The 26,748-nt window shown below is 39.1% G+C and overlaps 1 protein-coding gene across 4 annotated transcripts in view; it reads right to left on the bottom strand.

Moving 5' to 3' along the window:
• The window catches only part of PHACTR2 (phosphatase and actin regulator 2), a 137,474-nt gene that overhangs the window by 64,258 nt on the left and 46,468 nt on the right, over window positions 1-26,748 (bottom strand). The gene's annotated exons all lie outside the window — the stretch shown is intronic.

Consider the following 26,748-nt stretch of genomic DNA (forward strand, 5'->3'; position numbering starts at 1 on the left):
CATGAAAAACATTCCAAGTAGAATTGAGCACCTTCATTCTGTTCAGTTGAAGACTCAAACCCCAGTTTTTCTTGTGGTCCAGCAAAGCACATCACTGGAGCAGAATTAACATAGCCAGAACAAGAGTAAGTGACTCCAGCTGCTGATCTGAAGCCAGGCCATGATATCTGGCCTTCCAAATGATGATGTATGGCCAAGAAGCCAGACATATTGTTTCATATCAATACCATAGAAGATAAAGGCCACTTCTCACTTTGAAATATACCTTTCTTTAATAATAATGCATTCTAAGATATATGCATCTATGGAGGTACAATACATGTGGAAGACATGTATGCTTACCTAAAAAACTTTCAGTAAATATTCAGGTGACCCATCTGAATGTCAGACAGAAGATACTTTTCTAGTGTTTTCTCTCTCACACCATCTATCCCAAAAGTCTAACACATCAGATGTCTGTAACTCTTCTCCCCGCGATACACACAAATTCTAGAGTGTTCCGGTATATCCCCTGACAAACCTCACGTCTTAGAAGGATGGAGAAAGGAGTTAAGAATGGGCAGCTTTCACAGGCACTTAACGGGATGCAACTGTCAACACTGATGCTTCCTTCCTCCAAAAGAAATCTAAGTTCCTGGTGGTACAACTTTAGAAGGGAGCTTAGGAGCTCAGGGGTGGGACCTCAGTAGCAGTATTCACTTTATATGTATAAAATGTGAGTTCCTGAACTCTCCATGTCTATGCAACTATTAGCTTGATTCCCCACTTTCAGGGGGCAAAACATATGTACTCCTTTAAGTTACTAATCCCCAAAGTGTGTTCTGAAGAATTCTATTCCCTCCAGATGCTCTGTTCAAAAAAAAGCAACTTGACATAGCAGAAAAGGGCTAGATAAAGGTGTCTAGGGCTCTTTGGGAAGAAGGAAAAGAACACTGGTGGAGACTGGGTAGCCGGGCAGGGCTACATTTCTGGCCCTCCCTAAGCTTCCTACCCCTGGACGCATAGTCTGCAAATCCTGCAGTCACCCTGGACAACATAATTTCAAGACCCAAACTAAACCCCATTACCCTAAGCCGTATCTGACACATGCAAAAGGAGCATGTGCTAACACTAAGAACATGTTTTCCCCCATACATCAAGTACCCTGGTGCAAGGTCACCTGAAAGTAGGAGGATGAAGGGGAAGAAAGGGGTGCCTGGATCGTGGGGGTCAGCTGGGAGCTTTGAATAAGTATTTACTAAGGGCATGGGCCCCAGAACAGCAACACTTAGTCTCTCTTGAAGAAAATGAATTTCTTTTTTCCCTTAGTGATAACTAAAATTGTGTATTCCTTTTTTGTTTTTGGAAAGGACAGAGTTAAGTTTGATGTCTAACACAAATTTCATATGACAATTCATGGCTGGAATCTCTGCTTCCTCCTACTCAGCGGCCTGACTTCATTTATATTTTACTTGTAGGATATATGCTCTGTTACAAGTTTTGTCAAACATTTTTTGGATAGAATCAGAATATAAACGAATGAATGAATGAGTAGTCAGAAGAATGATAATGAACATTCTGCTGATTTCAATGGAGACGTACACAGAACCCCCCTCTCTTCCTTTAGGTTACCTGGTTACTCCCACTCTCCACCCGCCTTCCCAGAAGAAAGTAACAACAGCTCACTTAAACGTTTGTGGTTTAAATGGACAAAATTAAGTGGGCATGGGGCTATTCTTTCATGAGAGTTCTGTAAAAAAGGTGCTATTCTGTAAATACAGGTTCAGTTTGTTCAAGCCTTTGTCAAAGGGTGGAGAACCCTGGTCAGCACAGGATGCCAAATAACAACAACCATAATGATACTGTGGAACAGTGCTGAGATGTGCAGGTAGTCTAGAAGAATCCTGAACCCCATTGCTTCCTAGGATTGTCCAAACTCATTCATGCTTCAAAGAGGCTGTGAGGGGAGGCAGGACTCTGAAGACCCCTGTGCCAGTTTGCCTCAGCCCCCAATCCTGGGGGCAGGCCCAGAGATTCCAGGATGTTTCGCCCTGGGCTTGAGAAGAGAGGTAGCAACTCCAAGAGCAAGCGCTGCCAGTCCCAGGGATCAGGCCACATTCTAGAAAACCAAATGCACTGCAATTCAGACTGCAGTCACTGTAGCTATCTTTCTTATCTTCTTCCGTCCCTTGCGCATATGAAATAAAAATTTTAATTGTTTGCTGACTCGTAAAGTTGCCTGAAACAAAAAAAAAACAGGTCGTCCAGAGTCTTGGCTTCTAGATGTAACTAGATGTGTGACCTTGGGCAGTCTCTTCAAGTTCCTGGGCTTCTGCCCTGTTATCTGTAAAATTAGGGATGGGATTCAATGCTTGCTAAGGAGAACTCTTCCAGCTCAAATGCTGTGTGGGTCCTGCGATCCTGCTTCATTAGCCAAGGCCATTCTGTAATCTTTACTTTGGGCACCTTTAAAAACCTTCATCCTTTCACTAAAAAATAATCTGAGAGCCTGGAACACATCAGTTTTTGTTTCTGCCTTTCCACTATGAGTCCCAGAGGATGCCTTAGTTTTAGTGTTGAGTTTTGTTGTTGTTGTTGCCTTAATTCTAACTTAATCTCAGCTAAAAATTCCTCCTCGCTCTTCCTTGTAAACTCTGGAGCTTTGAAGCAGCGTTTTAGTTTCCTGCCAAGAATCAAAACCGACAGCTTTGTTCTTTTGCTCTAGCTCCTATAAACAGATCCTGATAAGAAAATGCCTTTGGTTATTTGTTTGGTTTTTGGCTGAGAGCATTTTTAACACATAATGCAGATAACCATGTCCAGTGCCAATGAGGACAAACTGCAGGAAACTGACCGTGGAAGGTATGTTGCTAGGGCACAAAATTCCAACCACTGCGCTCATGGACTTACAAGTATCTCACTCTTCATCTTTTAAAATATTTCGTCAATGTTTTAATAGTGTCTGTATATTTGCAGAACACATTCACTGCACACTTTTTCTTGGGCTCAGAGGGTTTTTGCACTGGAATGAATCTGAGAAGGTCACTCCAGTCCAACGTGCCACACAGAGCTGGAGTCGTCTCAAGAACATTCCTGAGATGTGGTCACCTGCTTCAAAACATCCAGAGGCAGATGCTCATGTATGGCAAAGCCCACTTCATTTATTGATCACCCACATTTTTTAGGAGGGTATTCCTCATAAGGAGTCAAAATTACACTCCCTGGAACTCCCACACATTAATTAAACTCATGTTATCTGTGGCTCTAGACTAGGGTAAGTCGTTTGTGAGTGGAAAACGGCATGGGTTAGTTCTGCAAGAGTGTAGTGAGTTACTGAAGCTTCCATATTCCACCAGGGGCTGTCTGGCTTTGTCTATAGGGCAATATTAAAAATCTTAGGAGGCCACAGTCACAGCTGAAGCCTAATCAAATTATTACAGGGTAAGAGGCAGGCCCGGCAAAGATCATTGAACATAGTAGCCAAGTCTTTCTGTGGAAAATGTTGTCACCAATCAAGTAAAGAGCTCATAGTTACTCATTTTTATCCTAATTGAAAAAGCACGAGAGAATTTTACACCAAGATCAAGCATCTGCTTCAGTCTCTGCATTGAATGAATTAGTGTTGTGACCGTTCATCATGTTTATCACAGTCCACATTCTTCTCTCTAGGAAGTGAAGAAATCACTGTTCCCCATTTTCTTGACTTCATGTTTACTCTCTGACTTTTCAAGTCTTTGAAAACGACTAATCCTCTGAAAACTTTGAACGGCTTCCAATCTCACTTTGAATATTATCTCCACTCCTTACTCGGCTTCTAAGAGCCTCCTGGTCTGGCCTTCACCCAGCTCTGACTCTTCTCCCAACTACTCACTCCCTCCTGCTCTCTCAGCTCCAGCACCTCCTAGCCCTGCTGTTCCTCACTTAAGGGATGCCCCTGCCTTGTGGCCTCTGTCCGTACTGGGACTCAATTTCCCCAGACACCTGCATGGCTTGTTCTATCACTTCCTTCATGATACACAAAAATATTACCTTTTTAGAAATCAAGGAACCCTGCTGGTCCAGTGGTTAAGTGCTTGGCTGCCAACCGAAAGGTCAGTGGTTCAAATCCACCAGCTGCTCCGCAGAAGAAGGATGTGGCAGTCTGCTTCCATAAAGATTACAGTCTTGGAAACCCTATGGGACAGTTCTACTCTGTCCTGTTGTTGTTGTTGTTAGGTGCCATTGAGTTGGTTCTGACTCCTAGCAAATATGTACAAAAAAATCAAACACTGTCTTATCCTACGTCTTCTTCACAATTGTTGCTATGTTTGAGTCCATTATTGCAGCCACTGTGCCAATCCATCTAATTGAGGGTCTTCCTCTCTTTTGCTGACCCTCTACTTTACCACACATGATGCATGATGATGCCCTTCTCCAGGAACTGGTCCCTCCTGATAAACATGTCCAAAGTAAGTGAGATGAAGTCTTGCCATCCTTGCTTCTAAGGAGCATTCTGACAGTACTTCCAAGACAGATTTGTTCCTTCTTCCAGTAGTCCATAGTATATTCAATATTCTTTGCCAACACCATAATTCAAATGCATCAATTCTTCTTCAGTCTTCCTTATTCCTTGTTCAGCTTTTGCACGCATATGAGGCAAATGAAAATACTATGGCTTGGGTCAGGCGCACCTTAGTCCTCAAAGTGACATCTTTGCTTTTTAACACTTTAAAGATATCTTTTGCTGCAGATTTGCCCACTGCAATATGTTGTTTGATTTTTTGATTTCTGCTTCCATGGGGGTTGACTGTGGATCCTAGTAAAATAAAATTCTTGACAACTTCAAGATTTTCTACGTTTATCATGATGTTGCTTATTGGTTGAGTTGTGGGGATTTTGTTTTCTTCCTGTTGAGGTATAATCCATACTGAAGACTGTAGTCTTTGACCTTCATCAGTAAGTGCTTCAAGTCTTCTTCACTTTCAGCAAGGAAGGTTGTGTCATCTGCATATCGCAGGTTGTTTAACGAGTCTCCCTTCAATCCTGATGCCATACAGTCCAGCTTCTTCATATAGCTCAGCTTCTCAGATTATTTCCTCAGCATACAGACTGAATAAGTATGATGAAAGGATACAACCCTGACATACACCTTTCCTGATTTTAAACCGTGCAGTATCCCATCATTCTGTTTGAACGACTGCCTCTTGGTCTATGTACAGGTTCCGCGTGAGCACAATTAAGTGTTCTGGAATTCCCATTCTTCACAAAATTATCCATAATTTGTTATGATCTGCATAGTCGAATGCCTTTGCACAGTCAATAAAACACAGGCAAACATCTTTCTGGCATGCTCTGCTTTCAGCCAAGATCCATCTGCCATCAGCAGTGATATCTCTTGTTCCATGTTCTCTTCTGAATCCAGCTTGAATTTCTGGCAGTTCCCTGTCGAAGTACTGCTGTCACCATTTTTTAATTATCTTCAGCATAATTTTACTTGCATGTGATATTAATTATACTGTCCAATAATTTCCACATTCCGTTGGATCACCTTTCTTTTGAATAGGCATATATACGGATCTCTTCCAGTTGGTTGGCCAGGTAACTGTCTTCCAAATTTCTTGGCATAGACAAGTGAGTGCTTCCAGAGTTGCATCTGTTTGTTGAACATCTCAACTGGTATTCCGTCAATTCCTGGGGCCTTGTTTTTCACCATTGCCTTCATTTCAGCTTGGACTTCTTCCTTCAGCACCCTTGGTTCTTGATCATATGCTACCTCCTGAAATGGTTGAATTTCAACCAATTCTTTTTGGTACAGTGACTCTGTATGTTACTTCCATCTTCTTTTGATGCTTCTTGCATCATTCAATATCTTTCCCATAGAATCCTTCAATATTGCAACTTGAGGCTTGGATTTTTTCAACCATTCTTTCACCTTGAGAAATGCCAAGCATGTTCTTCTCTTTTGGTTTTCTAACTCCACGTCCTTGCACATTTCACTATAATACTTTCGTCTTCTTGAGCTGCCCTTTGAAATCTTTTGTTCAGCTCTTTTACTTTATCATTTCTTCCATTCACTTTAGCTACTGTATGTTCAAGAGCACATTTCAGTCTCTTCTGACACCCTTTTTTTTTTCCTGTCTTTTTAATGGCTTTTTGCTTTCTTCAAGTATGATGTCCTTCACGTCATCGCACAACTCTTCTGGTCTTTGGTCATTAGTGTTCAATGCATCAAATCCATTCTTGAGATGATCTCTAAATTCAGGTGGGATATATTCAAAGTTGTACTTTGGTTCTTGTGGACTTCTTAAAATTTTCTTCAGTTTCAACTTGAACTTGCATATGAGCAACTGATGGGTCTGTTCCGCAGTTGACCCCTGACCTTGTTATGACTGATGATACTGAGCTTCTCCACTGTCTCTTTCCATAGCTCTAGTCAATTTGATTCCTGTGTATTCCATCAGGTGAGGTCCACGCATATAGTCACTGCTTATGTTGTTGAAAAAAGGTATTTCAAAAAAATCAGTTGTTGGTCTTCCAAAATTCTATCATGCAACCTCTCATGTCGTTTCTGTCACCAAGGCCATATTTTCCAACTACCTATCCTTCTTCTATGTTTCCAACTTTTGTATCCCAATCACCAGCAATTATCAGTGCATCTTGATCGCATGTTTGACCAATTTCAGACTGCAGAAGTTGGTAAAAGTCTTCAACTTCCTCATTTTTGGCACTAGTGGTTGGTGTGTAAATTTGAATAATAGTCGTATTAACTGGCATTCCTTGTAAGTATATGGATATTATCCTATCACTAACAGCACTGTAGTTCAGGATAGGTCTTGAAATACTCTTTTGGATAATGAATGCGACACCATTCCTCTTCAATTTGTCATTCCTGGATAGTAGACCATATGATTAACTGATTCAAAATGGCCAATACCAGTCCATTTCAGCTCACTAATGCCTAGGGTATTGATCTTTATGCGTTCCATTTCATTTTTGATGACTTCCAATTTTCCTAGATTCACACTTTGTACATTCCATGTTCTAATTATTAATGGATGTTTGCAGTGGTTTCTTCTTATTTTGAGCCATGCCGTATCAAATGAAGGTCCTGAAAGCTTGACTCCATCCATGTCATTAAGGTTGACTCTACTTTGAAAAGGCAGCTCTTCCCCAATTGTATTTTCACTGCATTCCAAGCTGAGGGGCTCATCTTCCAGCACTATAACAGACAATGTTCCATTGCTATCCATAAGGTTTTCACTGGCCGATGTCTTCAGAAGTAGATTGTCAGGTCCTTCATCCCAATCCATCTTAATTTGGAAGCTCTGCTGAAACCTGTCCACCATGGGTGACCCTGCTGGTATTTGAAATACTGGTAGCATCACTTCCAGCATCACAGCAACATGCAAGCCACCGCAGTATGACAAACTGACAGATGAGTGGTGGATTCTGTCCTATAGCATCGCTATGAGTTGGAATTGACTTGACGGTGACAGGTTTTATAAACCCTTTTCCTGTATATGCGTTATAGAAAGGCTTGCTCCCCTTCCTGTCATTCCATCTCCCTACCCTGCAAAACATGCCATCACCTATTGATAAGCTGCCTATTAATTTGTGTAAGTGCCTGTTGTCAGTCTGCCCCCATGAGGAGGTAATTGCAACGAGAACCAAAACGATGTCACTTCTGTTTACTGCTGTATCCCCACCAATGGCACTCAAAAAATAATTGTATTTGTTGAGTAAATGAATAAAAGAAAACAGGCTAATAATGATAATGGCCTTGTTGTCTCTCCCCTTCCTACCACCAATCTAAGAGAAAGGAAGTGAGGTTTGTGGCAAAACCCTAAGGGACAACAAAGCCCTCTGTCTTCTTCCTCCTTTTGTCCTTGGTTGTGCCAACCATAGGGAAAACCCTCAGCTCTCTGTCCTGTGGTTCATGGGGAAAACATTCCCTATATTCTCTGAAAGAGGGAGGTTGTAAGTATGTAGAGGACAGACACCAGCAGCCAGCAGTTATAGTACACAAATGGACTCATCATAAATTATATATGCTTTATGATGCCTTTCAGGGAACGGAGTGGTGGCCAAGGGGCCTCCATTCACAAGAGGCTGGGGCTTACAGGGGTGGATTAACCAGTAAGCAAGGTATGCACGGGCTTATTTGTGCTTACTGACTAATCTGTAGTGCACTTTCGCATGGGTTTCACCACATGATGTGGTGAAAAAACAGGTGAAATTGTGCACTACAGATTAGTCAGTAAGCACAAGTAAGCCCGTGCATACCTTGCTTATTGGGTAGTACGTCCCCAGGTTTATACCACTAGCTCCTTTCTTAGGATGCATGGCCAGGATTTCATATTACTTTGGAAGTTCCTACAAGAGTAAATTTTATAATCATTGATTACACTTGTGTTTTCTTTTGGCTGAGGAAAGAGAGTCCTAATTCTCAATTCCAATGCTTAATGGTTAATGAATGAACATAACAGAAGAGCAAACAGAAGACTATCAAATAAGCAAGCCATATCATCTTCTTGGTTCTGAGTACTGCATGGGTTTTACTGCAAAACTGTGATGGAAACACAGATAATGGCTTGTCTTGTATTGAATGATTTCTATGAGACCGGCTTTTTTTTTCTCTCCTCAATAGTACTTTCAGAAAACAGAATGGCAAGGTATGGTCTTCCTTTGAAAAGATCCTTCACTAAGGCGTAGCTAAGTCATTTAAAGAAAGAATCACTAAAATGTCACCCAACAAGACATTTGCAAAAACCTTCCAAAATATCTTAAGCATGTAAGCAGAGAAATAAAACCAACATCCCCACCTACAAACACTCAGGGGTCTGGCTATTTTCTTATTTATCTCATCATGCCACTTTACACTGAAAGAATCAAGTCAAGCTTTACAACTGGTCCCAACTAACCATTCTTCTCCCCACTTTTTTTCTTTTCATCTCTCTTTTACACAAGCATGATGTTTAAGTCAAATTACTTCTTGGCATTTCCTAAACATCTCCTGCACTTCCTCAGTTCCACTCCACTTTTTGTTTCTTCTTCCCAGAATTAGACCATTTCCTCATCACTCTCTGGTAAAATCTTTCCCAGAATATCAGGTCCTCCTCAAACAGCACCCTCTGTGTGATAATCTCAGCATTCCTGCTAGGAACTAGAATTAATAATAACTTTCCCTGTGCTGCTAGTGCACTTTTTAGGTAACTGCCCTGTGCCTCAGCTTCCTCATCTACAGAATAGGCTAGCAATAGTTGCTACCTTTGAGGGTTCTTTCGGAGACTACATGACTTACTATAAGGAAAGTGCTACCAGTGTGTATATATATATTCATTTTCACATGATTCTAGTCTAAGCCCTATGAAGGATGCCTTCTGTATCTTTTTGCCCTCTCAATCCCAAAATAATATATTGCACAGAACAGATACTGTAGACCTAAGAGTCCTGTTTTGGGAGGAGGCGCAAGGCCATGTCTAGCATCCTTTTCTGTTTCTTTTACAATAGCCCTCTTGAGTTTTTCCTTGGAGGGACCAACTTTCCCCACCGTAGTCACATCATTTGTGTGAGGCCAACCCCATCCTTGGGCTCTAGGGCTGGAGGGCTCCCAGGCTTATCCAATCAGAGCTCAGGGTCTCCCTGGCCTTGGTGACTGGTTCAGAGAGGGGTATGTGCCCAAGCTGCAACAGTTAGAACCAAGCCCAGGAATTTTGCTGAACAGTAGGAATTAGAAGGCTCTCTTCCTACCCTGGAGTTGTGAAAGCTAGCTGAATATAAGCCTAGAGCTGCTAGTGGTCACTCTGCCTCCACAAGAGGAAAGCCTAACTTAAAAAAAAAAAGAAAAGTCAGTGCAGAGGAACATAGACTCAAAAGAGGGAAAATGACAATTTCTGATCACAGCTTTTGAAGACCTGGGTCCAACCATGCCTGAAGGTTGTACGCCCTGGGGTTTTCAGTGATACGAATCAAAAAATCCTGTTTGTGGAAGTCAGGACAACTGGACTAAACCAAAAGCTAAGAAGTTTCTTGAACAGAACCAAACACTTCGAGAGACAGAGTAGCAGGGGCAGGGGTCTGGGGACTGTGGTTTCAGGGGACATCTAGGTCAACTGGCATAATAAAGTTTATTAAGAAAATGTTCTGCATCCTACTTTGGTGAGTGGTGTCTGGGGTCTTGAAACCTTGCGAGCAGCCATCTAAGATGCATCATTTCATCCAGACCCACTGGAGGCAAAGGAGAATGAAGAACACCAAAGACACAAGGAAAAGATTAGCCCAAGAGACAAAAGGGCCACATAAACCAGAGACTTCAACAGCCTGAGACCAGAAGAACTAGATGGTACCCAGCTACCACCAATGACCGCCCCAACAGGGAAAGCAACAGTGTCCCTTACTGAGCAGGAGAAAAGTGTGGAGCAGAACTCAAATTCATGTAAAAAGAACTCTGAGACTGGAGGAACCCTCGAAGCCACGGTCCCTGGACTCTCTGTTAACCCAGAACTAAAACCATTTCCGAAGCCCACTCTTCAGACAAAGATTAGACTGGACTATACAACATAAAATAATACTTGTGAAGAGTATGCTTCTTAGTTCAAGCAGATATGCAAGACCAAATGGGGGGCTCCTGTCCGGAGGCAGGATGAGAAGGCAGGAAAGGACAGGAGCTGGCTGGAAGGACACAGGAAACCCGGGGTGGAAGCAGGGTGTATGCTGTCACATAACAGGGATTGCAACTAGTGTCACGTAATGAATGATATGTGTTTAAATTTTTATATGATAAATTAACTTGAACTGTAAACTTTCACCTAAAGCACAATTTAAAAAAAAACCAAAAAAGTGTTTGCTTAAGCCTGTTATTATTCACCAGCAATGAAGAGTACTAACTAATCAAAAAGATGTTAAATAGATGTTTTTTTAACTGCATTTTCTTCCATCAGAGACCAAAGATTACTTAGGTTTCCAAGTTAGAAACATGAAAAAAAAATTTGTAGACCCTCTTTCTACTCCTCAAGAGTTTGAAATTTGGCCAGGCCTTAAGAAAGAGGAAGATGGTGAGGTCTATGTCCCTTCCTCCTCTTGGGACATCAGTGTTACAACTTCCTCCAGAAACCTGATAGTAATCATCCATTTTTTGCTGCTTACTGAGCATTTTCATATTTATTTTTTCATCAATTCCACCAGTAGTCCTGAAAGATAGTCTAAGCAATTGTTTATATTTTCTTAGTACACAGACAAGGTCATTGAGACTTAGAGAGGCTGAATACATTTTCGAGTCACATAGCTAGAATCTGGTTGAACCCAGAAGTGTCTAACTAAAAGCACACCACTTGCATTCCCCAAACTGAATTGGTAAGTACTAAGATTTCAACTTTCCCATGAGAGATGCAATGCTTTCTAACTTTCCTTCAAGCTGTCAGGCAAGAAAACAACTTTTTAAAGTTAATTTCAAAGCAAAGATGTCACTTTGATGACTAAAGTTTGCCCAACTCAAGCCATGATCTTGAGGCCATGATCTTCAATCGCCCCACACGCATGCAAAAATTGGACAATGAAAAAGGAAGACAGAAGAAAAACTGATGCATTCAAATTGTCGTGTTAGCAAAGAATAATGAACATACCATGGTCTGCCAGAGAATGAATAAATCAGTCTTAGAAGAAATTCAACTAGAAAGATCCTTAGATGTGAGAATGGCAAAACTTCAGCTTCCTTACTTTGGACATGTCATCAGGAAAAACCAATTGCTAGAAAAGGACATCATGTTTGGTAAAGTAGAGGGTAATCAAGAACAAGGGATACCCTCAGTGAGTCTTACTGACACAACAGCCGCCAACAATGGACTCAAAGATACCAATGATCATGAGGATAGCGCAGGACTGGCCAACGTTTCTTTTATACATAATGTTGCCATGAATCGGAGCTGACTCAATGGCAACTAACAACAATTATTAAATCAGTAATGCATTCTCATATTTCAAATTATAAAACAATACAGTAAAAATTCTCACTCTTACCCTGTCCCCCATCTACCCAACTTGAAACCAACCTTCACTCTCAAACAGAACCACTTTTATTAGTGTCTCGTGTATCCGTTCAGAATTTCTTAGGCAAGTTCAAATATTAATTTTAATTTCTCCCTTTCTACATAAAAGGTAAGATGTTTTACATACTCTTCCGCATCATGCTTTTTCATTGAAAAACTATATGTAAAACTTTTATAAAGTTTCAGGTGGTGGGGGTGACTGAAAAGGTTGAGGTGGGGGGACTTTGCCCAAAAGAGTTGTAATCATTGCTGTTTCTAGAGGAGGTGAGCTGAGAACCATCATGGTAGATCAACCCAAGGGGACTCACGATTATCATTCCCAAGGGAAAATTCAGGACTAGAACAATGAGCAAGCCCTCAATTCCAGATGGATCAGGAAGTACAAGTAATCTCACGAGAGCAATTAAAGGCCAGGATTTGTGAGCTACGTGAAATACTGCTTGTTCTTCCTCCTTCCTCTCTAACTCCTGCAAACTCGTGAGAAACACATGCACAGACAGGTGCTTTCAGATTGATCCAATTCAGTGAAAAACTTGCATGTTTCCATTTCCTGTTTCTTCACAGTAAAAGACAGCAAATCCAGGCTATGGTGAGACCACAGAGGGGATCAATGCTTGAAATAATGATAATGGTAATCATCCTGAGAGTAACCTAATTCTAAATTCACACTAAGAAGAATGGGTTAAAGAACTGATTTAAAAATGAATCTCAGCTCAAACTAGAAAATCTATAAATAATACCCATTAGAGGGGAGGCTTCTAGAGGGCAGAGAGCCAGAGCTTTTAATCCCAATGTCATTCCCTATTATCTGGAGTCCCTGGGTGGTACAAATGGTTGATGCACTTGGCTGGTAACCGAAAGTCTGGTCATTTGAGTCCACCCAGAGGCACCTTGAAAGAAAGGCCTGGCAATCTACTTCTGAAAAATCAGTCACTGAAAACCCTATGAAGCATTGTTCTACTCTGATACACACGGGGTCCCCATGAGTCGGAATTAACTCGAAGCAGCTGGTTTTGGTTGGTTAATGAACAGAACATATTAAAACATCACCAACTCAAACTAATAGATGAAGCAACTAGACTAAACTGGCAAGAAGGATGAAAAGGAATCTCCAAAAATCCATGTTTATTACTTCTATATACATATCTAACCAGACTACGTTTCTTAAGGATGATTAAAAATAAGCATTTAACATTCCCCTCCTCCTACCTAACCTCTTGCCTGCACAACAGAATGAAGAACAGTACTTGTGAAGAACAGTATTCTTTTGGCAAAACTGGCCCAGACCTAGACTAAACCAGGAGGATAAACTACACCTCAACGCCTGTGTGACCCTGCAGGAATAGGCTAAGAGGTTATGTCAACTAATTTTTTACCTTCCAGTTAGCTAAAGCTATAGCTTTTCACTGTAGCTAAAACTATGTTTAAAGTTTGATAGCAATGCTTTCTTTCAATTGCCTGCCTTTCCACACTGTGGTCCAAATTTTCTGGTTTCAAGGGGATACCAGGATCACACCATTCTTCTTGAAGATTGAAAAGGCTAGGAAATAGACTGTGGATCAGGAAGTATACATTCCAGCCTTCTTATAAATATACCTTAAGTTCAAATCCAGACCCTGCAACTTACTCGCGGCTGATCATGAGCAAGCTCTTAAATCAACTCCTTGCCTTTGTTTCTGCATATTAAAACCTAACTTGGACGGATATTAGAATGATAAAAACATCTTGCAAAATGTTTTAATTTTGTAATGGTTGATACATGATATTATGCATTTGTTTGGCACAAAGTACGGACCAAATTAATACTAGTTTTTTTCTCCCTTACTTTTCATTTTCTCCTGTATACATTTGATAACATTCCATTGATATTTTTACTTGGATATGTTTATTCACCTAGGAGGCAGAATAGTATAGGAATTAAGAGTGAAGAACTCAAGCCAGGCAGCCTAGGTTTAAATACAGGCTATGCTACTCACAAGCCCTGGTATCTAGGGCAAGTTATTTAACTTTCTGTGCCTCAGTTTACTCATTAATGAAATGTGGAGCATAACAGTAACTTAACTCATAGAGTAACTGGGAAGATTACAAGCACTTAAAACAATGTCTGGCATACAGTAAAAATGTAATCTTAAATAAAACTTCAAATGAGTAAAAGAAAAGTATTTTCACTTTTATTTAAAAAAAACATAATTTACTTTGCATAGTGCTGTATACGTAGCAAACTGCGCAAATAACCCAAAGGGTACGTTTTTCAAACATCATGGGGTGGGAACTAAATTGAAATTGTTAGCATTGAATTAAATTGAAAAAACTCAGCAAAAAGAAAGGACAACATAACAGCAGCAATATGTCAATGTCAGATTTAAAACAGGTGATTAAACATGTTAACCTGATAAACTTCAGCTGCTGTCTCTCATGTTTTGTACTTGATTCATATAAGGTTTTCTTGAAAGACAAATTAAATGGTAAAACTCATTTGGACTATAGAGTATTACATAAATGCTGAACACTGTGTATCTAAGATAAAAAATAAATCAGAATGCTCAACATCATATATCATCAGGGAATTGCGAATTAAAACAACAATGAGATACTACTATATACCTATCAGAATGGCAAAAATTCAAAAACACTGACAACACCAAGGATGTGGAGCAACAGGAACACTCATTCAGTGCTGGTGAGAACACAAAACGGTACAACCACTTTGGAAGACAGTCTGGCAGCTTCTTTCAAAGCTAAATTTAGGCTTACCATGCAGTCTAGCCATCGTGCTCCCACGTGTTTACCCAAATGAGTTGAAAACTTATGTCCACATTAAAACCTGCATTCAAATACTTAATGCGGCTTTATTCATAACCGCCCAAAACTGGAAGCAGCCAAGATGTTTTTTAATAGGTGAATGGATAAACAAACCGTGGTATATCCATACCATAGAGTATTATTCGGCCATAAAAAGAAATGTGTTAAGCTACAAAACGACATGGAGGGAACTTAAGGGCATACTGCCACATGAAAGCATCCAGGTTGAAAAAGCTACAAACTGTATGATTCCAACTATATGACATCCTGGAAAAGGCAAAACTATTGGGACAGTAGAAAGATCAGTGGTTGTCAGGGCTCCAGGGATTAGGGGGCTGTGGGGAGCACAGAGCATTTTTAGGGCAGTGTAGCTATTCTGTATGTTACTGTAATGGTGGGCACATTCGTCTAAGCCCATAGCACCTCACAACACAAAGCATGAGCCCTAAAGTACACTATGGACTTTAGTTAATAATAATGTATTGATATTGGTTCATCAGCGGTAACAAATGTATCATGCTAAACTGCAAGATGATGATGATAACAGGAGAAACTGTGGGCAGAGAGGAGAGGGAATATGGGACACTCTTGGTGCTTTCTGTGCAATTTTTCTGTAAACTCAAAACTGCTATAAAAAAAATAAAGTCTATTTAAAAAAATTTTTTTAATCACAAGGAATTAAAAAAAATCATATATCCTAAGATGAGTTCTCAGACTGCCTTCCAGTACCCAGGCTTCTCCAAATATGTTTTTTATTCTCTTATATTTCTCACATAGCCTCTTATGCCTTGTCTTAAGTTAGGTACTAACTAAACACTTATAAGAAGCTCTGGTGTTGCAGTTGTTGAAGCACTGGGCTGCTAACCAAAAGGTCAGTGGTTAGAACCCACCAGCCGCCCTGTGAGAGAAAGATGTGGCAGTCTGCTTCTATAAAGATTTATAGGCTTGGAAACCCTATGGGGCAGTTCTATTCTGTCCTTACAGGGTTACTACGAGTCGGAATCAACTTGACGGCAATTGGTTCGGGTTTGGAAACACTTATACTTTGGAAAAAAGAAAGCTTCAAGAGTATCAGTCTTAAAACATAGTCTGCCTTTGGGAAGCAGTTGAAGAAAACTGAGACAGAGTGTTAGAAACCTTGATGGGCAAATTCCTTTCACTTAACAATAAGGAAATAAGGATTAAGAGAGCAATTTATTTTTCAAGTGGAAAACAAACCAGGAAAATATGTAAGCCAAAAAATAATCACTCTCCAGGACTTAGCTTTTAGCGATAAAGACCGGATTTCGTATCACAGGATGAAAAATAACACATACATATGCACACACACACAAACACACACACACACACACACAAAGGAAAATAATATGCAAAGGAAATAAAATAATGGACTTTCCTGACATGAGCTCTCTGACCCAGGCCAGAAGGAGTTCTGTAGCTACATTTAGAGTGTTTAAAAGTGGCACCAGTCCAAAGGAAAATGAAATTAGGAAATTATCCACCCAAGTAAGTCATCTAAACAATCAGATCCTCTCTTAAAGCAATATAAACTCATTACATTTCACCCCAGTGGAAGTCTTTTTTATTAAAAGAATGATGGGAGCATTGTTCCTGTGCCCCACAATTCCCTTAGGAATCAAATGTGGCAAAAAAAAAAAAAAAAAAGAAAGAAAGAAAAGCAAGTTGAACAATTCTACATATGTCATTTAGTAATCAGAAATCAGCAAAACCATTATTGTATGTGGCTTGTTTGAGAATGTTTTCATAGAAAAGTCACTGAATTTGGCTTGCTCAGCCAAGTTCACTCCCGCTCGAAGGACCTATAAGGTCGCTATGAGTCGGAATCGACTTGATGGCAATGGGTTTTAGAAGCACCTAACTGTCCCTGTAAAAGGCTAGAGGCTTTAGATACTAGTCAGCTCCATGGCTGGACAATTTACACCCAGTTCTCAACCTGGATTAAACAATATTCCCATCTTGTAGAATGGACAGGAAATAAGGGAGTCTTCTCAACTCCATTTAGAAACAAGATTTATGGTTTATATTTATCTGTAAATGGTGGTCCTGATGGTTTGGCCATTTATTTCTCAGCTGGCTCTTTCGAATCCACGATGGAAGGTGCCCATATTTATGAAACCACTAATTTCAATTACAACAAATGTACAAAAATTACACTTAACCACTGCATCACCAGGGCTCCTCCATACAAAAATTAGCACTCATCTTATATTACTCCTTCCCATAAATGGGTTTTATCCCTAGAATAGACCTATAATGAAGAATAAATGCTCCATCCATAAAAAGGTAGGGCCATTAAGATTCTTTCCATCTACCCACGTGTAAAAAAGACCGAACTAAGAGAAAAATTTGTTCTATTGGGAGAAAAAAATTAAGAGGGATATTTAGTCTCCTTCATTTTTCTATTGTTGCAAAAAATATATACATAATAAAACATTTGCCAATTCAATATTTTTTATAGGTACAATCCAGTGATGCCAATTATATTAATCATGTAATTATGAAGTCTCCTTCATAGTTAATGCAAATTGAGGAAATATGTTTTAATGCCATCATAGATCTCTAGGAAAACAGAATAAAAGAACTTCAAGCAAGTATGTATAGTAAAATTAGTATACATTATCTCTCTTAGACTCACAGAATTTATAACACCCATTTGATCTGATTAGGTTCAGCTTAAAAATACACAGGTACACAAACTGAAACACAAAACCTCCTTTTTGTGTGAATGCTGCTCTCAGACTGATCTTTTAAAAGCTGTTGCTACATAGAGCAGGCAGTCACAGTTATTACTTAAGTTCATTACCCATTCATGAGACAATGGGTCCTCACTATGTCCATTAAATTTGTGAAATATTTTTTTGTCTATTATGGCTTCTCAAGGATCCTTAAGGCTCTTAAGCAGTTTCCACTGATGTGAGCACTAAGGAAGTATTGAAAATGGTACAGTCTTTCTGCAAAGTTGTTTTCCCTCCAAAATTCCAGCAGCCTCCAAATCATAAAGACTCACCAGCAAACACTCCATATGTGGGGTAGGATAAGGCCATTGAGAGTCCTTCTCCCATTCATTCGTTCAACCAACATTTACTGAATAATTAACACATGCCAGGCATTATTCTAGTTCTTTGGGATATTATCAGGGAAAAGGCATTATTCTAGTTCCTTTGGGGTATTATCAGAGAAGAAAACAAAAATCCCCTGTCCTCATGGCATTTATAATCTAGTGTGTATATGTGGGGGACAGATAATAAACGATCCATATATTTTATAAAATTTATAAATCATATAGTATGTTAGAAGGTAAAATGTACTATGGAAAATGAAAAAAGTAAGGCAGAAAAGGGGAATCAGAAGAGTGCTGGGTGAACCACTTCACACCCACCAAGACAGTTATAACCACAAAAACAGATAATAACAAGTGTTGGCCAGAATGTGGAGAAACTGGAACCTCATACATTGCTGGTGAAAATGTAAAATGTGCAGCTGCTTTGGAAAACAGTTTGTTAGTTCCTCAAAAAGTTAAACATAAGAGTGACTGTATGACCCAGCAATTCTATCCCTTAGGTACACACTCAAGAGAAATGAAAACATATGTTCACATAAAAATTTGTACACAAATGTCCATAGCAGCATTATTGATAAGAGTAAAAAAGTAGACACAACCCAAACATCCAGCAACTAATGAATGAATGGATAAGTAAAACATGGTATATCCATACAATGGAATATTATTTAGTCATAAAAAGAATGAAGTCCTGATGCATGCCACAACATGGAAGAACCTTGAGAACATTATGCTAAGTGCAAGAAGCCAGCCAGAAAGGACCACATATGCTATGATCCCATTCATGTAAAACTTCCAAAATTGGCAAATCTACAGACAGAAAGTAAGGCTGGTGGGATTGGGAGAAAATGGAGAGTGACTGTTAATGGGTATGGGTTTTTTTTTTTTTTTTGGATGATGAAAATGTTTCAGATTAATTGTGGTGATGGTTGCACAACTCTGAATATTTAAAAAAAAATTGAATATTAAATTTTAAATGGGTGAATTGCATGGTTATGTAAACTATATCCCAGTAAAGCTGTTAAAAAAAGAAGAGTGCTGGAGAGAGGAGAGGTTCCAAATAGAAGATCAAGAGAGGCCTCATTAAGAAGATTAACACCTGAACGTGGACTTCACTGAAGGAGGTGAGGTAGCTGGTTAACCATGAAGAAATATGGGGGAAGGGTCTCCATTTGTTTTCCATTTCAAAACATCAGACAGGCTATCAAAGCATCACTCAAGACAAAACAACAGTAAGAATGGTCCTATAACTATTACATAAATTGAAACTGAATTTGCAGTTTAAAAACTTTTCAAAAAAGAAATCTCCAGGCCCAGATGGTTTCACTAGTGAATTATACCAAACATCTAATGAAGAAATAACACCCATTCTACACAATCTCTTCCAGGCATAGAATAGGTGGAAACAATTCCCAGCCAGCATTAATATCAAAACTAGACAAAGAAAAGCAAATAGACCAATATTGTGAATCCTTAACAAATATTAGCAAATAAAATCCAGCAACATATAAATAATACACCATAACCAACTGGGGTTTATCCTAGGAATGAAAAACTGTTTCAATATTCAAAAATCTATAAATGCAATCGACCACACTAAAAATCTTAGAAAAACCACAAGATCACATCAATTGATGCAGGACAATAATTAGAGAAACTCAACATCTATCCGTAATAAATATTTTCTGAAAATCAGGAATAAAAGAAACAAAAAATCTACAGCAAACATATTTAATGAATGCTATCCCCCTAAGGCTGAGAACAAGGCAAGGATTTCCACTCTCACTACACCTATTCACTACCATACGGGAAGTTCTAGGTAGTGCAATGAGGTAAGAAAAAAAATTAAAAGGCATACAGATTGGAAAGGAAGAAATAAAACTATCCTTATTCACAGATATTGTAATTGTCTATGTAGAAAATCCTGAGGAATCTTCATTAGACTAATAAGTGAGTTTAGTGAGGTAGCATAATATAATTGTATTTCTATATACTAACAACGAATAATTGGAACTTGAAATAATAATAATAAAAAAAGCCAATAACACAGTAGCTCCAGAGCTATTTCTAAATAATACTTTAGGTATTACTAGGTAAATCTAATATTGTATGCCGAAAACTTTAAAATACTGATAAAAGAAATAAACCAAAAACCAAATCCTTTGTCGATGAGTTGATTTTAACTCACAGTGACCCTACAGGACAGAGCAGAACTGCTCCATAGGGCTTCCAAGGAGTGGCTGGTGGATTTGAACTGCTAGCCTTTTGGTTAGCAGTGAAAGACCTAAATAAATAGGTAATACATTGGTTCATAGATTGGAAGGTTCAACACAGCAATGATATAAATTTCTCCCAAATTAAGGTATAGATTTAATGCCATTCCAATAAAAATTCCAGCAGGATTTTTTTTTTTTTTTTGAGAATATAGACAAGCTGATTTTAAAACTTACATGAAAAGCCAAAGGAATTAGACTAGATAAAACGTTTTTGAAAATGAAGAATAAAGTTTGAGGAATCACACTACTTGATTCTAAGATGTATAAAGCCATAGTAATTGGGACAGGGTGATAATGGTGAAGGAACAAACACATAGATAAATAGAAGATAATAGTGAGTCCAGAAATAGACTCACACAAATGAGGCCAATTAATTTTTAACTTTTGAAAACATGCAAAAGCAATTAAATAGAGAAGATAATCTTTTCAACAAATGCTGTCGGAAAGCTCTATACATGACACCAAAAGTGTGATTCTAAAACAGACTAAGATTCAGACTAAGACAGACTAGGAAGAAAAGTCTGCTGCTCTACTTCCAAAAATTAGCCAGTGAAAACTCTATGGATCACAACAAAATATTATTTGACATAGTGCGGGAAGATGAGCCCCCGAGGGTGGAAGGTGTCCAAGATACACACTGCCGTAACAAAGGACTTGAGCATACTAACCATCGTGAAGATGGCACAGCACAGGGCAACGTCTGTTGGACATGGGTCGCCATGAGTTGAAGCTGACTTCATGGTGACAAACAACAACAACGTCAGGAGGGAGCATGCCTATCAGGACACGATTGGGAAGGTGCAAAACAATGCACAGGACTGAGAGGAGACGTGTGCCAAAGAAATGTAGTTGAGGGTAAGTAACAAGAACATAAAATATATTGACATAGAGGGATAAAACATATCACCTTACTAGGAGGATCTGGGTGGTGCTTTCCATATGTAGAAAATAAAGTGAGCAGAGATGTAATATAGAATACTGAGGATTTCTCAATTCCCTGGACATTTATACAAGATACTCATTTTCTATTTGATTAATATTTATCTTTTCAAAAACAAGAGGAATTCCTACTCTGGACTTCATTCCAAACAGTGAAAATGTAGCTGTGGAAGTGCAAGTAATAAGAATTGTGAGAAAAGTCATTGGGTAATATTAGTATTAAGATACTATGATGAGTTAATAAGACTATTATTCAAATTTAATGCACCAACCACTAACGCCAAAGATAAAGAAACGGAAGATTTCTGCCAACTTCTGCAGCCTGAAATTGATCAAACATGCAACCAAGATGTATTGATAATTACCTGTGATTGACTGGAATGTGAAAGTTGAAAATGAAGAAGGATTGGTAGTTGGAAAATATGGCCTTGGTGATAGAAATGATGTGGGAGATCACATGACAGTATTTTGCGAGAACAACGACTTACTCACTGGAAATAACTTTTCTCAACAACATAAACAGCAACTATACACATGGACCCCACCAAATGGAATACACAGGAATCAAATCAACTACACCCATGGAAAGAGATGGCAGAGAAGCTCAATATCAGCAGACAGAACAAGGCAAGGGGTCAAGTGTGGAACAGACCATCAACAGCTCATATGCAAGTTCAAGTTGAAGCTGAAGGAAATAAAAACAAGTCTATGAGAGCCAAAGTACAACTCTGAGTATATCCCACCTGAATCTGGAGACTATCTCAAGAATAGATTTGACGCACTGAACACTAATGACCAAAGACTGAGGAGTTGTGGGATGACATCAAGAACATCATACGTGAAGAAAGCAAACGTCATTAAAAGGACAGAAAAGAAAAAAAAAAAGACTAAAATTGATACCAGAAGAGACTCTGAAACTTGCTCTTGAGCATACAGTAGCTAAAGCTAACACAAAAATGATGTAAGGAAAAGAGCTGAACAGAAGATTTCAAAGGACAGCTCGAGAAGACAAAGTAAAATATTATAATGAAATGTGTAATGACCTGGAGTTAGGGGAAAAAAAGGGAAGAACATGCTCAGCATTTCTCAAGCTGAAAGAATTGATGAGAAAAATCAAGCCTCAAGTAGCAATATTGAAAGATTCCTTCTGTTGTACACAGGGTCACTATGAGTTGGAACCAACTCTAGGGCACCTAACAACAACAATAATGGGCAAAATATCGAATGATTGCAGCAAGCATCAAAAGAACATGGAAAGAATACAGTCACTGCACCAAAAAGAATTGGTTGATGTTCAACCATTTAAGGTGGTAGCATAGGATCAAGAACTAATGGTACTGAAGGAAGAAGTCCAAGCTACACTGAAGGTATTGGCAAAAAACAAGGCTCTAGGAATTGATGGAATATCAATTGAAATGTTTCAACGAACAGATACAATGCTGGAAGCACTCACTCTTCTATGTCAAAAAATTTGGAAGACAGCTACCTGGCAAAACTACTGGAAGAGATTCATATACATGCCTATTCCAAATAACTGTGTTCATGTGGAATCTGTACATAGACCAAGAGGCATTCGTTGGAACAGAACAATGGGATTCTGCATGGTTAAAAATCAGGAAAGGTGTGCGTCAGGGTCATATCCTTTCACCATACTTATTCAATCTGTATGCTGGACAAACAATCCAAGAAGTTGGACTACGTGAAGAACACTGCATCAGGACGGAAGGAAGACTCATTAACAATCTGCGATATGCAGATGAGACAATCTTGCTTGTTGAAAGTGAAGAGGACTTAAAGCACTTACTAATGAAGAACAAAGACTATAGCCTTCGGTATGGATTGCATCTCAACACAAAGAAAACAAAAATCCTCAAAACTGGACCATCACAATAAATGGGGAAAAAATTAAAGTTGTCAAGGACTTCATTTTACCTGGATCCACAATCAACGCCCATGGAAGCAGCAACCAAGAAATCAAATGAAGTATTGTACTGGGCAAATCTGCTGCAAAAGACCTCTTTAAAGTGTAAAAAAGCAAAGATGTTATTTGGAGGACTAAGGTGTGTCTGATGCCAGCCATGGTATTTTCAGTCGCCTCATATGCATGTGAAAGTTGGACAATGAATAAGGAAGACTGAAGAAGAATAGATGTCTTTGAATTATGATGTTGGTGAATGAATAATATTGAATATACCATGGACTTCCAGAAGAATGAACAAATCTTTCTTGGAAGAAGTACAATCAGAATGCTCCTCAGAAGCAAGGATGGCGAGACTTCATCTCACATACTTTGGACATGTTTTCAGGAGGGACCAGTACCTGAAGAAGGACATTATGCTTGGTAAAGAAGATCAGCAAAAAAGAGGAGGACCCTTAATGAGATGGACTGACACAGTGGCTGCAACAATGGGCTCAAACATAGCAATGATTGTGAGGATGGTGCAGGACTGGGCAGCATTTTGTTCTGTTGTAGGTAGGCCCACTATGAGTAGGAACTGATTTGACAGCTCCCAACAACAACAACCGTACTAAAAATAGCCAAGAAAGGAAATAGGAAATACGGTGAGATACACAAGCTACACTGTGAGCTGCATAAGACCAGGGCCTTGTTGGACTTGTTCAATATTGTGACATGCTGAATAGGGCCTGGTTCTCAATAAAACCTTACTGAATAATCTAGACTTGTGAAAAGTATACTTCATGGAATTCAGAGAAAATTAAGTATGCCCCCATGATGAGGAACTCTGAAATTGAAAACAGATCAAAAGAATGAAAGAACTTTAAGATGAAAGATCATTATGTAAAAATACAATTAGGATATGAATACGGAGCCTTGGTAGCTAACTGTAAGATGGGCGGTTTGAACCCACTCAGCGGCTCCAAGGGAGAAAGACCTGGTGAGCTGCTCCTGCAAAGATTACAGCCTAGAAAACCCTAGAGGGCAGTTCTACTCTGTCACCTGGGGTTCCTATGAGTTGAAACAGACTCCATGGCACCTAACAACAACAAAAGCCAGGGAATAGTTAGAAAAATTGGAGAAATGTTTCAGGTCAATATAAAAGAAATCCTCCCTCAACAAATAGAGCCAGGAATTAGGAGTTCAGAAAAAAGTTGAATGACTACGTTTTCAGGTTGCTGGAGACGGGGGAATTCCTGCCATGGAGATAGAACTACCTGACTGGTAAGGTCCTTTACAACTCTAATGTTCTGCATTTTAATTGAAAATTCAGAGTACACTATAGTCACAATAAATGCTGTTTGGTTGTATATGGAAGAATATCAGAAGTACCAGGCTTCTGGAATTTTATGTGTTAAAATGCGTTTTGTAAGCTGGTTTGGAAATATACCCATCATATATATACACACATACACACACACTTTTTTTTCCCTATAGAAAATTGTTCAAATTCTAAGTAATATAAAAAGCACCGGCCTGTACGTTAGCGACTGTCTGAAGACAAAGGCAATACTGCACTATTATTCCAGGTTATAAAGGCATTCTCCGTAAGACTTGATAAACCTGGACCCACCAAAAAACACCAGTTTGTGAGGGATTCTACACTTGGCCTCCATGAAGCTGGCTTTCTGACTTTTGGTTTCATGGCCTGTCAGAATCTAGCCTTTGGCTCTGAAGAAAGCAAGCCATAACAAGAGCACTTACATTACAGTTAAATCACTTCCTTGGTTTCCGGCTCCTTTCTGGTAGAATTGTATAGAGTGAATTTACGTGATTTGTCAGGAGCCATGTGCTAGTAACAGATATCAAGATTAACAACCATGAGGTTCACGAATGTGAGGCATTTTAATTGTTACATTAATAGATAAAGTTAAGTTTACAATGGACTAAATTCACAGTGTATTAACATCCAATTATTAGACAGAAGGAACAGCATCGTATCTCTAACTCATGTGTTTAGTAGAATTTCTTTGAGTGCTTTCCCCTCCCTCCTTCCCGTCTTTGCTCAAATGTTGCCTTCCTAGTAAAGTTGCTTTGACCACCCTATTTTAAATGTAACCTCCCTCCCACATTCCCTATTCCAATTCTCTGCTTTATTCTCTGTTATGAATTTCTAATATACAGCCTAACTTATTGGGTTTACTTTCTGCCTCCTATCCCTACCAGAACGTAAGCTTCATGAGGGAAGGAAGTTTTCTCTCTTTTGTTCTCTGTTGTATCACATACAGTAGGCATAGATGCTCAATAAGCTTTTGCTGAAAGAACAAATTAAGTGCTGCCTAACATGTAACCAAGGAGCTCTAGGTGGACCTGGCTTTACTATGTCACCTTGGCTGGTAATGTAACTTCTCTCTACCATAGTAAAACGGGAAAACGGGGAGCTTTTCTTCCCTCCCTCCACCATGGTGTGATGGTGAATGATACCTGGAAGTACTTTCATCTTCTTAGTGGAATGAGATAGGCAATGCTATCTTACTATTGCAACCTGACCAGTCCTTAACAAGTATCACATTGGGCGAATTCTCTAACTTTGCCCTACTTTCTAGATATGGAAAACAATCCCAAGCAGAAATATTATGCCTCTATGGTTACAGAGAGTATTATCCTTTAATAAGATCAAACATAATTTTGATTCTTGCCAACATTTTTCTATGAGTACACTGCTGAAATCAGGCTGGTCAAGTAGAATCAAAGTAATTCCTCAGGCCAGATCCTTCTTACAATAAAATCTCTAGTACTGGGAGCAAACCTGTGTATTAGAGTTGCCTTTTAATGATCAGTCCTTACTGATCTTGGTATGAAGTAATCATTCAGAGATGCAGCATAGCGTAATGGTCAAAGCATTGGATCTGGTGCCATATTGTTGTGTGCTGTCGAGTCGATTCCAACTCAGAGTGACCCCACGTGACAAAGTACAACTGCCCCATAGGGTTTTCTTGGCTGTAATCTTTACAGAAGCAGATTGCCAGGTCTTTCTCCAGTGATGCCATATTGCTTGGGTTCAAATCTTGGCTTTGCCTCCTACCAGCTGTGTTTCCTTGGGCAAGTCACTGGACTTTTCTGGCCCCTGTCTTCTCATCAGTAAGACTGGGATGATACAGCACTTAAACTTCATAGAGTTGTTTTGATGATTAAATGAGGGAATGTGAATAAAACTCTTGCATCAGTCCCTGGCAAATAATAAGTATTCAATAAAAATTAACCATTATTATTACTAGGGAAAGCAGAGTACCTTTAGTAAACTCAAGATTTTACCAGATGAAGCTCTACAAGATTCCCTGAATGCTGATACTTACAACAATGTTATCTAAGAATCTAGACAGGTATTCCATTCCCATGATTAACAATCCAAATAAAAGTCACAATTTTAACAAAGATAAGTTGCCTTGATTTCTTTAGGAGTATAACTTACTTTTTAAAATAAAATTAAAGAAAGGGCAGAGAATTTCCTCTAATTATTTTATCAGCTTCTTAATAGTTATGCATAGACGTAATTACAAAGTACATGTTTTCGGTTAGTTTTTGTCCTTTTCTTTTCCATTATGATTTTTTAAATCTTCAATTCCTTTTATAAAGACCTAAATTACCCAGAGTTGTATTTTTATAATAGATGTTCAATACACAGATGGTGCAGAGGCCAACTGGCACCTCTCTGCCTACCACAGCAACCCCTAAGACAGGCTCAGAGCC

The sequence above is a fragment of the Trichechus manatus genome, unplaced genomic scaffold (genome assembly GCF_000243295.1).
Source record: "Trichechus manatus latirostris isolate Lorelei unplaced genomic scaffold, TriManLat1.0 scaffold00002, whole genome shotgun sequence".
In the NCBI taxonomy this organism is placed as follows: domain Eukaryota; kingdom Metazoa; phylum Chordata; class Mammalia; order Sirenia; family Trichechidae; genus Trichechus; species Trichechus manatus.